This window comes from Haliotis asinina, chromosome 13, assembly GCF_037392515.1.
Source record: "Haliotis asinina isolate JCU_RB_2024 chromosome 13, JCU_Hal_asi_v2, whole genome shotgun sequence".
Classification (NCBI taxonomy): Eukaryota; Metazoa; Mollusca; class Gastropoda; order Lepetellida; family Haliotidae; genus Haliotis; species Haliotis asinina.
This window is the reverse complement of record NC_090292.1, coordinates 36143444-36161871: the sequence shown is the minus strand read 5'-3', so window position 1 is coordinate 36161871 and position 18428 is coordinate 36143444.

Here is an 18428-nt window from a genome sequence, read left to right as displayed (position 1 = left end):
TCATTCAAATACTACCCTTAACTAGTTTAAATACGTATGTAGTTGATGTATCTATACATTCACAACTCTCGCAATGCCTGTAATGTAGAAACCACGTTCCAGTATTGGTCAAAGCCCTGTGTTCGATGCTACTGCATATGGTTCATTCAAATACTACCCTTAACTAGTTTAAATACCTATGTAGTTGATGTATCTATACATTCACAACTCTCGCAATGCCTGTAATGGTTAAAAATGCGTAGATATGTAGTGTATCTATCCATTCACAACTTTGTCAATGCCTGTAATGTAGAAACCACGTTCCAGTATTGGCCAAAGCCCTGTGTTCGACGCTACTGCACATGGTTCATTCAAATACTACCCTTAACTAGTTTAAATACGTATGTAGGTGATGTATCTATACATTCACAACTCTCGCAATGCCTGTAATGTAGAAACCACGTTCCAGTATTGGTCAAAGCCCTGTGTTCGATGCTACTGCACATGGTTCATTCAAATACTACCCTTAACTATGGTTAAATAGTTTAAATACGTATTTAGGTGATGTATCTATACATTTACAACTTTGGCAATGCCTGTAATGTAGAAACCACGTTCCAGTATTGGCCAAAGCCCTGTGTTCGATGCTACTGCACATGGTTCATTCAAATACTACCCTTAACTAGTTTAAATACGTATGTAGTTGATGTATCTATACATTCACAACTCTCGCAATGCCTGTAATGTAGAAACCACGTTCCAGTATTGGTCAAAGCCCTGTGTTCGATGCTACTGCATATGGTTCATTCAAATACTACCCTTAACTAGTTTAAATACCTATGTAGGTGATGTATCTATACATTCACAACTCTCGCAATGCCTGTAATGGTTAAAAATGCGTAGATATGTAGTGTATCTATCCATTCACAACTTTGTCAATGCCTGTAATGTAGAAACCACGTTCCAGTATTGGCCAAAGCCCTGTGTTCGACGCTACTGCACATGGTTCATTCAAATACTACCCTTAACTAGTTTAAATACGTATGTAGTTGATGTATCTATACATTCACAACTCTCGCAATGCCTGTAATGTAGAAACCACGTTCCAGTATTGGTCAAAGCCCTGTGTTCGATGCTACTGCACATGGTTCATTCAAATACTACCCTTAACTAGTTTAAATACGTATGTAGTTGATGTATCTATACATTCACAACTCTCGCAATGCCTGTAATGTAGAAACCACGTCCCAGTATTGGTCAAAGCCCTGTGTTCGATGCTACTGCACATGGTTCATTCAAATACTACCCTTAACTATGGTTAAATAGTTTAAATACGTATGTAGGTGATGTATCTATACATTTACAACTTTGGCAATGCCTGTAATGTAGAAACCACGTTCCAGTATTGGCCAAAGCCCTGTGTTCGATGCTACTGCACATGGTTCATTCAAATACTACCCTTAACTAGTTTAAATACGTATGTAGTTGATGTATCTATACATTCACAACTCTCGCAATGCCTGTAATGTAGAAACCACGTTCCAGTATTGGTCAAAGCCCTGTGTTCGATACTACTGCATATGGTTCATTCAAATACTACCCTTAACTAGTTTAAATACGTATGTAGGTGATGTATCTATACATTCACAACTCTCGCAATGCCTGTGATGGTTACAAATGCGTAGATATGTAGTGTATCTATCCATTCACAACTTTGTCAATGCCTGTAATGTAGAAACCACGTTCCAGTATTGGCCAAAGCCCTGTGTTCGACGCTACTGCACATGGTTCATTCAAATACTACCCTTAACTAGTTTAAATACGTATGTAGGTGATGTATCTATACATTCACAACTCTCGCAATGCCTGTAATGTAGAAACCACGTTCCAGTATTGGTCAAAGCCCTGTGTTCGATGCTACTGCACATGGTTCATTCAAATACTACCCTTAACTAGTTTAAATACGTATGTAGTTGATGTATCTATACATTCACAACTCTCGCAATGCCTGTAATGTAGAAACCACGTTCCAGTATTGGTCAAAGCCCTATGTTCGATGCTACTGCACATGGTTCATTCAAATACTACCCTTAAATAGTTTCAATACGTATGTAGGTGATGTATCTATTCATTCACAACTCTCGCAATGCCTGTAATGGTTACAAATGCGTAGATATGTAGTGTATCTATCCATTCACAACTTTGTCAATGCCTGTAATGTAGAAACCACGTTCCAGTATTGGCCAAAGCCCTGTGTTCGACGCTACTGCACATGGTTCATTCAAATACTACCCTTAACTAGTTTAAATACGTATGTAGGTGATGTATCTATACATTCACAACTCTCGCAATGCCTGTAATGTAGAAACCACGTTCCAGTATTGGTCAAAGCCCTGTGTTCGATGCTACTGCACATGGTTCATTCAAATACTACCCTTAACTAGTTTAAATACGTATGTAGTTGATGTATCTATACATTCACAACTCTCGCAATGCCTGTAATGTAGAAACCACGTTCCAGTATTGGTCAAAGCCCTGTGATCGATGCTACTGCACATGGTTCATTCAAATACTACCCTTAACTATGGTTAAATAGTTTAAATACGTATGTAGGTGATGTATCTATACATTTACAACTTTGGCAATGCCTGTAATGTAGAAACCACGTTCCAGTATTGGCCAAAGCCCTGTGTTCGATGCTACTGCACATGGTTCATTCAAATACTACCCTTAACTAGTTTAAATACGTATGTAGTTGATGTATCTATACATTCACAACTCTCGCAATGCCTGTAATGTAGAAACCACGTTCCAGTATTGGTCAAAGCCCTGTGTTCGATGCTACTGCATATGGTTCATTCAAATACTACCCTTAACTAGTTTAAATACCTATGTAGGTGATGTATCTATACATTCACAACTCTCGCAATGCCTGTAATGGTTAAAAATGCGTAGATATGTAGTGTATCTATCCATTCACAACTTTGTCAATGCCTGTAATGTAGAAACCACGTTCCAGTATTGGCCAAAGCCCTGTGTTCGACGCTACTGCACATGGTTCATTCAAACACTACCCTTAACTAGTTTAAATACGTATGTAGGTGATGTATCTATACATTCAGAACTCTCGCAATGCCTGTAATGTAGAAACCACGTTCCAGTATTGGTCAAAGCCCTGTGTTCGATGCTACTGCACATGGTTCATTCAAATACTACCCTTAACTAGTTTAAATACGTATGTAGTTGATGTATCTATACATTCACAACTCTCGCAATGCCTGTAATGTAGAAACCACGTTCCAGTATTGGTCAAAGCCCTGTGTTCGATGCTACTGCACATGGTTCATTCAAATACTACCCTTAACTAGTTTAAATACGTATGTAGTTGATGTATCTATACATTCACAACTCTCGCAATGCCTGTAATGTAGAAACCACGTTCCAGTATTGGTCAAAGCCCTGTGTTCGATGCTACTGCACATGGTTCATTCAAATACTACCCTTAACTATGGTTAAATAGTTTAAATACGTATGTAGGTGATGTATCTATACATTTACAACTTTGGCAATGCCTGTAATGTAGAAACCACGTTCCAGTATTGGCCAAAGCCCTGTGTTCGATGCTACTGCACATGGTTCATTCAAATACTACCCTTAACTAGTTTAAATACGTATGTAGTTGATGTATCTATACATTCACAACTCTCGCAATGCCTGTAATGTAGAAACCACGTTCCAGTATTGGTCAAAGCCCTGTGTTCGATGCTACTGCATATGGTTCATTCAAATACTACCCTTAACTAGTTTAAATACGTATGTAGGTGATGTATCTATACATTCACAACTCTCGCAATGCCTGTAATGGTTACAAATGCGTAGATATGTAGTGTATCTATCCATTCACAACTTTGTCAATGCCTGTAATGTAGAAACCACGTTCCAGTATTGGCCAAAGCCCTGTGTTCGACGCTACTGCACATGGTTCATTCAAATACTACCCTTAACTAGTTTAAATACGTATGTAGGTGATGTATCTATACATTCACAACTCTCGCAATGCCTGTAATGTAGAAACCACGTTCCAGTATTGGTCAAAGCCCTGTGTTCGATGCTACTGCACATGGTTCATTCAAATACTACCCTTAACTAGTTTAAATACGTATGTAGTTGATGTATCTATACATTCACAACTCTCGCAATGCCTGTAATGTAGAAACCACGTTCCAGTATTGGTCAAAGCCCTGTGTTCGATGCTACTGCACATGGTTCATTCAAATACTACCCTTAACTAGTTTAAATACGTATTTAGGTGATGTATCTATACATTCACAACTCTCGCAATGCCTGTAATGTAGAAACCACGTTCCAGTACTGGTCAAAACCCTGTGTTCGATGCTACTGCACATGGTTCATTCAAATACTACCCTTAACTATGGTTAAATAGTTTCAATACGTATGTAGGTGATGTATCTATACATTTACAACTTACGCAATGCCTGTAATGGTTAAAAATGCGTAGATATGTAGTGTATCTATGCATTCACAACTTTGGCAATGCCTGTAATGTAGAAACCACGTTCCAGTATTGGCCAAAGCCCTGTGTTCGATGCTACTGCACATGGTTCATTCAAATACTACCCTTAACTAGTTTAAATACGTATGTAGTTGATGTATCTATACATTCACAACTCTCGCAATGCCTGTAATGTAGAAACCACGTTCCAGTATTGGTCAAAGCCCTGTGTTCGATGCTACTGCACATGGTTCATTCAAATACTACCCTTAACTATGGTTAAATAGTTTAAATACGTATGTAGGTGATGTATCTATACATTTACAACTTACGCAATGCCTGTAATGGTTAAAAATGCGTATATATGTAGTGTATCTATGCATTCACAACTTTGGCAATGCCTGTAATGTAGAAACCACGTTCCAGTATTGGCCAAAGCCCTGTGTTCGATGCTACTGCACATGGTTCATTCAAATACTACCCTTAACTAGTTTAAATACGTATGTAGGTGATGTATCTATACATTCACAACTCTCGCAATGCCTGTAATGTAGAAACCACGTTCCAGTAGTGGTCAAAGCCCTGTGTTCGATGCTACTGCACATGGTTCATTCAAATACTACCCTTAACTATGGTTAAATAGTTTAAATACGTATGTAGGTGATGTATCTATACATTTACAACTTTGGCAATGCCTGTAATGTAGACACCACGTTCCAGTATTGGCCAAAGCCCTGTGTTCGATGCTACTGCACATGGTTCATTCAAATACTACCCTTAACTAGTTTAAATACGTATGTAGTTGATGCATCTATACATTCACAACTCTCGCAATGCCTGTAATGTAGAAACCACGTTCCAGTATTGGTCAAAGCCCTGTGTTCGATGCTACTGCACATGGTTCATTCAAATACTACCCTTAACTAGTTTAAATACCTATGTAGGTGATGTATTTATACATTCACAACTCTCGCAATGCCTGTAATGGTTAAAAATGCGTAGATATGTAGTGTATCTATCCATTCACAACTTTGTCAATGCCTGTAATGTAGAAACCACGTTCCAGTATTGGCCAAAGCCCTGTGTTCGACGCTACTGCACATGGTTCATTCAAAGTCTACCCTTAACTAGTTTAAATACGTATGTAGGTGATGTATCTATCCATTCACAACTCTCGCAATGCCTGTAATGTAGAAACCACGTTCCAGTATTGGTCAAAGCCCTGTGTTCGATGCTACTGCACATGGTTCATTCAAATACTACCCTTAACTAGTTTAAATACGTATGTAGTTGATGTATCTATACATTCACAACTCTCGCAATGCCTGTAATGTAGAAACCACGTTCCAGTATTGGTCAAAGCCCTGTGTTCGATGCTACTGCACATGGTTCATTCAAATACTACCCTTAACTATGGTTAAATAGTTTAAATACGTATGTTGGTGATGTATCTATACATTTACAACTTACGCAATGCCTGTAATGGTTAAAAATGCGTAGATATGTAGTGTATCTATGCATTCACAACTTTGGCAATGCCTGTAATGTAGAAACCACGTTCCAGTATTGGCCAAAGCCCTGTGTTCGATGCTACTGCACATGGTTCATTCAAATACTACCCTTAACTAGTTTAAATACGTATGTAGGTGATGTATCTATACATTTACAACTCTCGCAATGCCTGTAATGGTTAAAAATGCGTATATATGTAGTGTATCTATGCATTCACAACTTTGGCAATGCCTGTAATGTAGAAACCACGTTCCAGTATTGGCCAAAGCCCTGTGTTCGATGCTACTGCACATGGTTCATTCAAATACTACCCTTAACTAGTTTAAATACGTATGTAGGTGATGTATCTATACATTCACAACTCTCGCAATGCCTGTAATGTAGAAACCACGTTCCAGTATTGGTCAAAGCCCTGTGTTCGATGCTACTGCACATGGTTCATTCAAATACTACCCTTAACTATGGTGAACTAGTTTAAATACGTATGTAGGTGATGTATCTATACATTTACAACTTACGCAATGCCTGTAATGGTTAAAAATGCGTAGATATGTAGTGTATCTATGCATTCAAAACTTTGGCAATGCCTGTAATGTAGAAACCACGTTCCAGTATTGGCCAAAGCCCTGTGTTCGAAGCTACTGCACATGGTTCATTCAAATACTACCCTTAACTAGTTTAAATACGTATGTAGGTGATGTATCTATACATTCACAACTCTCGCAATGCCTGTAATGTAGAAACCACGTTCCAGTTCTGGTCAAAGCCCTGTGTTCGATGCTACTGCACATGGTTCATTCAAATACTACCCTTAACTATGGTTAAATAGTTTAAATACGTATGTAGGTGATGTATCTATACATTTACAACTTTGGCAATGCCTGTAATGTAGACACCACGTTCCAGTATTGGCCAAAGCCCTGTGTTCGATGCTACTGCACATGGTTCATTCAAATACTACCCTTAACTAGTTTAAATACGTATGTAGTTGATGCATCTATACATTCACAACTCTCGCAATGCCTGTAATGTAGAAACCACGTTCCAGTATTGGTCAAAGCCCTGTGTTCGATGCTACTGCACATGGTTCATTCAAATACTACCCTTAACTAGTTTAAATACCTATGTAGGTGATGTATTTATACATTCACAACTCTCGCAATGCCTGTAATGGTTAAAAATGCGTAGATATGTAGTGTATCTATCCATTCACAACTTTGTCAATGCCTGTAATGTAGAAACCACGTTCCAGTATTGGCCAAAGCCCTGTGTTCGACGCTACTGCACATGGTTCATTCAAATTCTACCCTTAACTAGTTTAAATACGTATGTAGGTGATGTATCTATACATTCACAACTCTCGCAATGCCTGTAATGTAGAAACCACGTTCCAGTATTGGTCAAAGCCCTGTGTTCGATGCTACTGCACATGGTTCATTCAAATACTACACTTAACTAGTTTAAATACGTATGTAGTTGATGTATCTATACATTTACAACTCTCGCAATGCCTGTAATGTAGAAACCACGTTCCAGTATTGGTCAAAGCCCTGTGTTCGATGCTACTGCACATGGTTCATTCAAATACTACCCTTAACTATGGTTAAATAGTTTAAATACGTATGTAGGTGATGTATCTATACATTTACAACTTACGCAATGCCTGTAATGGTTAAAAATGCGTAGATATGTAGTGTATCTATGCATTCACAACTTTGGCAATGCCTGTAATGTAGAAACCACGTTCCAGTATTGGCCAAAGCCCTGTGTTCGATGCTACTGCACATGGTTCATTCAAATACTACCCTTAACTAGTTTAAATACGTATGTAGGTGATGTATCTATACATTTACAACTCTCGCAATGCCTGTAATGGTTAAAAATGCGTAGATATGTAGTGTATCTATGCATTCACAACTTTGGCAATGCCTGTAATGTAGAAACCACGTTCCAGTATTGGCCAAAGCCCTGTGTTCGATGCTACTGCACATGGTTCATTCAAATACTACCCTTAACTAGTTTAAATACGTATGTAGGTGATGTATCTATACATTCACAACTCTCGCAATGCCTGTAATGTAGAAACCACGTTCCAGTATTGGTCAAAGCCCTGTGTTCGATGCTACTGCACATGGTTCATTCAAATACTACCCTTAACTAGTTTAAATACCTATGTAGGTGATGTATCTATACATTCACAACTCTCGCAATGCCTGTAATGGTTAAAAATGCGTAGATATGTAGTGTATCTATCCATTCACAACTTTGTCAATGCCTGTAATGTAGAAACCACGTTCCAGTATTGGCCAAAGCCCTGTGTTCGACGCTACTGCACATGGTTCATTCAAATTCTACCCTTAACTAGTTTAAATACGTATGTAGGTGATGTATCTATACATTCACAACTCTCGCAATGCCTGTAATGTAGAAACCACGTTCCAGTATTGGTCAAAGCCCTGTGTTCGATGCTACTGCACATGGTTCATTCAAATACTACCCTTAACTAGTTTAAATACGTATGTAGTTGATGTATCTATACATTCACAACTCTCGCAATGCCTGTAATGTAGAAACCACGTTCCAGTATTGGTCAAAGCCCTGTGTTCGATGCTACTGCACATGGTTCATTCAAATACTACCCTTAACTATGGTTAAATAGTTTAAATACGTATGTAGGTGATGTATCTATACATTTACAACTTTGGCAATGCCTGTAATGGTTAAAAATGCGTAGATATGTAGTGTATCTATGCATTCACAACTTTGGCAATGCCTGTAATGTAGAAACCACGTTCCAGTATTGGCCAAAGCCCTGTGTTCGATGCTACTGCACATGGTTCATTCAAATACTACCCTTAACTAGTTTAAATACGTATGTAGGTGATGTATCTATACATTTACAACTCTCGCAATGCCTGTAATGGTTAAAAATGCGTAGATATGTAGTGTATCTATGCATTCACAACTTTGGCAATGCCTGTAATGTAGAAACCACGTTCCAGTATTGGCCAAAGCCCTGTGTTCGATGCTACTGCACATGGTTCATTCAAATACTACCCTTAACTAGTTTAAATACGTATGTAGGTGATGTATCTATACATTCACAACTCTCGCAATGCCTGTAATGTAGAAACCACGTTCCAGTACTGGTCAAAGCCCTGTGTTCGATGCTACTGCACATGGTTCATTCAAATACTACCCTTAACTATGGTTAAATAGTTTAAATACGTATGTAGGTGATGTATCTATACATTTACAACTTACGCAATGCCTGTAATGGTTAAAAATGCGTAGATATGTAGTGTATCTATGCATTCACAACTTTGGCAATGCCTGTAATGTAGAAACCACGTTCCAGTATTGGCCAAAGCCCTGTGTTCGATGCTACTGCACATGGTTCATTCAAATACTACCCTTAACTAGTTTAAATACGTATGTAGGTGATGTATCTATACATTCACAACTCTCGCAATGCCTGTAATGTAGAAACCACGTTCCAGTACTGGTCAAAACCCTGTGTTCGATGCTACTGCACATGGTTCATTCAAATACTACCCTTAACTATGATTAAATAGTTTAAATACGTATGTAGGTGATGTATCTATACATTTACAACTTACGCAATGCCTGTAATGGTTAAAAATGCGTATATATGTAGTGTATCTATGCATTCACAACTTTGGCAATGCCTGTAATGTAGAAACCACGTTCCAGTATTGGCCAAAGCCCTGTGTTCGATGCTACTGCACATGGTTCATTCAAATACTACCCTTAACTATGGTTAAATAGTTTAAATACGTATGTAGGTGATGTATCTATACATTTACAACTTACGCAATGCCTGTAATGGTTAAAAATGCGTAGATATGTAGTGTATCTATGCATTCACAACTTTGGCAATGCCTGTAATGTAGAAACCACGTTCCAGTATTGGCCAAAGCCCTGTGTTCGATGCTACTGCACATGGTTCATTCAAATACTACCCTTAACTAGTTTAAATACGTATGTAGTTGATGTATCTATACATTCACAACTCTCGCAATGCCTGTAATGTAGAAACCACGTTCCAGTACTGGTCAAAACCCTGTGTTCGATGCTACTGCACATGGTTCATTCCAATACTACCCTTAACTATGGTTAAATAGTTTAAATACGTATGTAGGTGATGTGTCTATACATTTACAACTTACGCAATGCCTGTAGTGGTTAAAAATGCGTAGATATGTAGTGTATCTATGCATTCACAACTTTGGCAATGCCTGTAATGTAGAAACCACGTTCCAGTATTGGTCAAAGCCCTGTGTTCGATGCTACTGCACATGGTTCATTCAAATACTACCCTTAACTAGTTTAAATACCTATGTAGGTGATGCATCTATACATTCACAACTCTCGCAATGCCTGTAATGGTTAAAAATGCGTATATATGTAGTGTATCTATCCATTCACAACTCTCGCAATGCCTGTAATGTAGAAACCACGTTCCAGTATTGGCCAAAGCCCTGTGTTCGACGCTACTGCACATGGTTCATTCAAATACTACCCTTAACTAGTTTAAATACGTATGTAGGTGATGTATCTATACATTCACAACTCTCGCAATGCCTGTAATGTAGAAACCACGTTCCAGTATTGGTCAAAGCCCTGTGTTCGATGCTACTGCACATGGTTCATTCAAATACTACCCTTAACTAGTTTAAATACGTATGTAGTTGATGTATCTATACATTCACAACTCTCGCAATGCCTGTAATGTAGAAACCACGTTCCAGTATTGGTCAAAGCCCTGTGTTCGATGCTACTGCACATGGTTCATTCAAATACTACCCTTAACTAGTTTAAATACCTATGTAGGTGATGTATCTATACATTCACAACTCTCGCAATGCCTGTAATGGTTAAAAATGCGTAGATATGTAGTGTATCTATGCATTCACAACTTTGTCAATGCCTGTAATGTAGAAACCACGTTCCAGTATTGGCCAAAGCCCTGTGTTCGATGCTACTGCACATGGTTCATTCAAATACTACCCTTAACTAGTTTAAATACGTATGTAGGTGATGTATCTATACATTCACAACTCTCGCAATGCCTGTAATGTAGAAACCACGTTCCAGTATTGGTCAAAGCCCTGTGTTCGATGCTACTGCACATGGTTCATTCAAATACTACCCTTAACTATGGTTAAATAGTTTAAATACGTATGTAGGTGATGTATCTATACATTTACAACTTACGCAATGCCTGTAATGGTTAAAAATGCGTATATATGTAGTGTATCTATGCATTCACAACTTTGGCAATGCCTGTAATGTAGAAACCACGTTCCAGTATTGGCCAAAGCCCTGTGTTCGATGCTACTGCACATGGTTCATTCAAATACTACCCTTAACTAGTTTAAATACGTATGTAGGTGATGTATCTATACATTTACAACTCTCGCAATGCCTGTAATGGTTAAAAATGCGTAGATATGTAGTGTATCTATGCATTCACAACTTTGGCAATGCCTGTAATGTAGAAACCACGTTCCAGTATTGGCCAAAGCCCTGTGTTCGATGCTACTGCACATGGTTCATTCAAATACTACCCTTAACTAGTTTAAATACGTATGTAGGTGATGTATCTATACATTCACAACTCTCGCAATGCCTGTAATGTAGAAACCACGTTCCAGTATTGGCCAAAGCCCTGTGTTCGACGCTACTGCACATGGTTCATTCAAATACTACCCTTAACTAGTTTAAATACGTATGTAGGTGATGTATCTATACATTCACAACTCTCGCAATGCCTCTAATGTAGAAACCACGTTCCAGTATTGGTCAAAGCCCTGTGTTCGATGCTACTGCACATGGTTCATTCAAATACTACCCTTAACTAGTTTAAATACGTATGTAGTTGATGTATCTATACATTCACAACTCTCGCAATGCCTGTAATGTAGAAACCACGTTCCAGTATTGGTCAAAGCCCTGTGTTCGATGCTACTGCACATGGTTCATTCAAATACTACCCTTAACTAGTTTAAATACCTATGTAGGTGATGTATCTATACATTCACAACTCTCGCAATGCCTGTAATGGTTGAAAATGCGTAGATATGTAGTGTATCTATGCATTCACAACTTTGTCAATGCCTGTAATGTAGAAACCACGTTCCAGTATTGGCCAAAGCCCTGTGTTCGACGCTACTGCACATGGTTCATTCAAATACTACCCTTAACTAGTTTAAATACGTATGTAGGTGATGTATCTATACATTCACAACTCTCGCAATGCCTGTAATGTAGAAACCACGTTCCAGTATTGGTCAAAGCCCTGTGTTCGATGCTACTGCACATGGTTCATTCAAATACTACACTTAACTATGGTTAAATAGTTTAAATACGTATGTAGGTGATGTATCTATACATTTACAACTTACGCAATGCCTGTAATGGTTAAAAATGCGTAGATATGTAGTGTATCTATGCATTCACAACTTTGGCAATGCCTGTAATGTAGAAACCACGTTCCAGTATTGGCCAAAGCCCTGTGTTCGATGCTACTGCACATGGTTCATTCAAATACTACCCTTAACTAGTTTAAATACGTATGTAGGTGATGTATCTATACATTTACAACTCTCGCAATGCCTGTAATGGTTAAAAATGCGTAGATATGTAGTGTATCTATGCATTCACAACTTTGGCAATGCCTGTAATGTAGAAACCACGTTCCAGTATTGGCCAAAGCCCTGTGTTCGATGCTACTGCACATGGTTCATTCAAATACTACCCTTAACTAGTTTAAATACGTATGTAGGTGATGTATCTACACATTCACAACTCTCGCAATGCCTGTAATGTAGAAACCACGTTCCAGTACTGGTCAAAACCCTGTGTTCGATGCTACTGCACATGGTTCATTCAAATACTACCCTTAACTATGGTTAAATAGTTTAAATACGTATGTAGGTGATGTATCTATACATTTACAACTTACGCAATGCCTGTAATGGTTAAAAATGCGTAGATATGTAGTGTATCTATGCATTCACAACTTTGTCAATGCCTGTAATGTAGAAACCACGTTCCAGTATTGGCCAAAGCCCTGTGTTCGATGCTACTGCACATGGTTCATTCAAATACTACCCTTAACTAGTTTAAATACGTATGTAGGTGATGTATCTATACATTTACAACTCTCGCAATGCCTGTAATGGTTAAAAATGCGTAGATATGTAGTGTATCTATGCATTCACAACTTTGGCAATGCCTGTAATGTAGAAACCACGTTCCAGTATTGGCCAAAGCCCTGTGTTCGATGCTACTGCACATGGTTCATTCAAATACTACCCTTAACTAGTTTAAATACGTATGTAGGTGATGTATCTATACATTCACAACTCTCGCAATGCCTGTAATGTAGAAACCACGTTCCAGTAGTGGCCAAAGCCCTGTGTTCGACGCTACTGCACATGGTTCATTCAAATACTACCCTTAACTAGTTTAAATACGTATGTAGGTGATGTATCTATACATTCACAACTCGCAATGCCTGTAATGTAGAAACCACGTTCCAGTACTGGTCAAAACCCTGTGTTCGATGCTACTGCACATGGTTCATTCAAATACTACCCTTAACTATGGTTAAATAGTTTAAATACGTATGTAGGTGATGTATCTATACATTTACAACTTACGCAATGCCTGTAATGGTTAAAAATGCGTATATATGTAGTGTATCTATGCATTCACAACTTTGGCAATGCCTGTAATGTAGAAACCACGTTCCAGTATTGGCCAAAGCCCTGTGTTCGATGCTACTGCACATGGTTCATTCAAATACTACCCTTAACTAGTTTAAATACGTATGTAGGTGATGTATCTATACATTTACAACTCTCGCAATGCCTGTAATGGTTAAAAATGCGTAGATATGTAGTGTATCTATGCATTCACAACTTTGTCAATGCCTGTAATGTAGAAACCACGTTCCAGTATTGGCCAAAGCCCTGTGTTCGATGCTACTGCACATGGTTCATTCAAATACTACCCTTAACTAGTTTAAATACGTATGTAGGTGATGTATCTATACATTCACAACTCGCAATGCCTGTAATGTAGAAACCACGTTCCAGTACTGGTCAAAACCCTGTGTTCGATGCTACTGCACATGGTTCATTCAAATACTACCCTTAACTATGGTTAAATAGTTTAAATACGTATGTAGGTGATGTATCTATACATTTACAACTTACGCAATGCCTGTAATGGTTAAAAATGCGTATATATGTAGTGTATCTATGCATTCACAACTTTGGCAATGCCTGTAATGTAGAAACCACGTTCCAGTATTGGCCAAAGCCCTGTGTTCGATGCTACTGCACATGGTTCATTCAAATACTACCCTTAACTAGTTTAAATACGTATGTAGGTGATGTATCTATACATTTACAACTCTCGCAATGCCTGTAATGGTTAAAAATGCGTAGATATGTAGTGTATCTATGCATTCACAACTTTGTCAATGCCTGTAATGTAGAAACCACGTTCCAGTATTGGCCAAAGCCCTGTGTTCGATGCTACTGCACATGGTTCATTCAAATACTACCCTTAACTAGTTTAAATACGTATGTAGGTGATGTATCTATACATTCACAACTCTCGCAATGCCTGTAATGTAGAAACCACGTTCCAGTAGTGGCCAAAGCCCTGTGTTCGACGCTACTGCACATGGTTCATTCAAATACTACCCTTAACTAGTTTAAATACGTATGTAGGTGATGTATCTATACATTCACAACTCGCAATGCCTGTAATGTAGAAACCACGTTCCAGTACTGGTCAAAGCCCTGTGTTCGATGCTACTGCACATGGTTCATTCAAATACTACCCTTAACTATGGTTAAATAGTTTAAATACGTATGTAGGTGATGTATCTAAACATTTACAACTTACGCAATGCCTGTAATGGTTAAAAATGCGTATATATGTAGTGTATCTATGCATTCACAACTTTGGCAATGCCTGTAATGTAGAAACCACGTTCCAGTATTGGCCAAAGCCCTGTGTTCGATGCTACTGCACATGGTTCATTCAAATACTACCCTTAACTAGTTTAAATACGTATGTAGGTGATGTATCTATACATTCACAACTCTCGCAATGCCTGTAATGTAGAAACCACGTTCCAGTATTGGCCAAAGCCCTGTGTTCGACGCTACTGCACATGGTTCATTCAAATACTACCCTTAACTAGTTTAAATACGTATGTAGGTGATGTATCTATACATTCACAACTCGCAATGCCTGTAATGTAGAAACCACGTTCCAGTACTGGTCAAAACCCTGTGTTCGATGCTACTGCACATGGTTCATTCAAATACTACCCTTAACTATGGTTAAATAGTTTAAATACGTATGTAGGTGATGTATCTATACATTTACAACTTACGCAATGCCTGTAATGGTTAAAAATGCGTAGATATGTAGTGTATCTATGCATTCACAACTTTGTCAATGCCTGTAATGTAGAAACCACGTTCCAGTATTGGCCAAAGCCCTGTGTTCGATGCTACTGCACATGGTTCATTCAAATACTACCCTTAACTAGTTTAAATACGTATGTAGGTGATGTATCTATACATTCACAACTCTCGCAATGCCTGTAATGTAGAAACCACGTTCCAGTACTGGTCAAAGCCCTGTGTTCGATGCTACTGCACATCGTTCATTCAAATACTACCCTTAACTATGGTTAAATAGTTTAAATACGTATGTAGGTGATGTATCTATACATTTACAACTCTCGCAATGCCTGTAATGGTTAAAAATGCGTATATATGTAGTGTATCTATGCATTCACAACTTTGGCAATGCCTGTAATGTAGAAACCACGTTCCAGTATTGGCCAAAGCCCTGTGTTCGATGCTACTGCACATGGTTCATTCAAATACTACCCTTAACTAGTTTAAATACGTATGTAGTTGATGTATCTATACATTCACAACTCTCGCAATGCCTGTAATGTAGAAACCACGTTCCAGTATTGGTCAAAGCCCTGTGTTCGATGCTACTGCACATCGTTCATTCAAATACTACCCTTAACTAGTTTAAATACGTATGTAGTTGATGTATCTATACATTCACAACTCTCGCAATGCCTGTAATGTAGAAACCACGTTCCAGTATTGGTCAAAGCCCTGTCTTCGATGCTACTGCACATGGTTCATTCAAATACTACCCTTAACTAGTTTAAATACCTATGTAGGTGATGTATCTATACATTCACAACTCTCGCAATGCCTGTAATGGTTAAAAATGCGTAGATATGTAGTGTATCTATGCATTCACAACTTTGTCAATGACTGTAATGTAGAAACCACGTTCCAGTATTGGCCAAAGCCCTGTGTTCGACGCTACTGCACATGGTTCATTCAAATACTACCCTTAACTAGTTTAAATACGTATGTAGGTGATGTATCTATACATTCACAACTCTCGCAATGCCTGTATTGTAGAAACCACGTTCCAGTATTGGTCAAAGCCCTGTGTTCGATGCTACTGCACATGGTTCATTCAAATACTACCCTTAACTATGGTTAAATAGTTTAAATACGTATGTAGGTGATGTATCTATACATTTACAACTTACGCAATGCCTGTAATGGTTAAAAATGCGTAGATATGTAGTGTATCTATGCATTCACAACTTTGGCAATGCCTGTAATGTAGAAACCACGTTCCAGTATTGGCCAAAGCCCTGTGTTCGATGCCACTGCACATGGTTCATTCAAATACTACCCTTAACTAGTTTAAATACGTATGTAGGTGATGTATCTATACATTTACAACTCTCGCAATGCCTGTAATGGTTAAAAATGCGTAGATATGTAGTGTATCTATGCATTCACAACTTTGGCAATGCCTGTAATGTAGAAACCACGTTCCAGTATTGGCCAAAGCCCTGTGTTCGATGCTACTGCACATGGTTCATTCAAATACTACCCTTAACTAGTTTAAATACGTATGTAGGTGATGTATCTATACATTCACAACTCTCGCAATGCCTGTAATGTAGAAACCACGTTCCAGTACTGGTCAAAACCCTGTGTTCGATGCTACTGCACATGGTTCATTCCAATACTACCCTTAACTATGGTTAAATAGTTTAAATACGTATGTAGGTGATGTATCTATACATTTACAACTTACGCAATGCCTGTAATGGTTAAAAATGCGTATATATGTAGTGTATCTATGCATTCACAACTTTGGCAATGCCTGTAATGTAGAAACCACGTTCCAGTATTGGCCAAAGCCCTGTGTTCGATGCTACTGCACATGGTTCATTCAAATACTACCCTTAACTAGTTTAAATACGTATGTAGGTGATGTATCTATACATTTACAACTCTCGCAATGCCTGTAATGGTTAAAAATGCGTAGATATGTAGTGTATCTATGCATTCACAACTTTGTCAATGCCTGTAATGTAGAAACCACGTTCCAGTATTGGCCAAAGCCCTGTGTTCGATGCTACTGCACATGGTTCATTCAAATACTACCCTTAACTAGTTTAAATACGTATGTAGGTGATGTATCTATACATTCACAACTCTCGCAATGCCTGTAATGTAGAAACCACGTTCCAGTAGTGGCCAAAGCCCTGTGTTCGACGCTACTGCACATGGTTCATTCAAATACTACCCTTAACTAGTTTAAATACGTATGTAGGTGATGTATCTATACATTCACAACTCGCAATGCCTGTAATGTAGAAACCACGTTCCAGTACTGGTCAAAACCCTGTGTTCGATGCTACTGCACATGGTTCATTCAAATACTACCCTTAACTATGGTTAAATAGTTTAAATACGTATGTAGGTGATGTATCTAAACATTTACAACTTACGCAATGCCTGTAATGGTTAAAAATGCGTATATATGTAGTGTATCTATGCATTCACAACTTTGGCAATGCCTGTAATGTAGAAACCACGTTCCAGTATTGGCCAAAGCCCTGTGTTCGATGCTACTGCACATGGTTCATTCAAATACTACCCTTAACTAGTTTAAATACGTATGTAGGTGATGTATCTATACATTCACAACTCTCGCAATGCCTGTAATGTAGAAACCACGTTCCAGTATTGGCCAAAGCCCTGTGTTCGACGCTACTGCACATGGTTCATTCAAATACTACCCTTAACTAGTTTAAATACGTATGTAGGTGATGTATCTATACATTCACAACTCGCAATGCCTGTAATGTAGAAACCACGTTCCAGTACTGGTCAAAACCCTGTGTTCGATGCTACTGCACATGGTTCATTCAAATACTACCCTTAACTATGGTTAAATAGTTTAAATACGTATGTAGGTGATGTATCTATACATTTACAACTTACGCAATGCCTGTAATGGTTAAAAATGC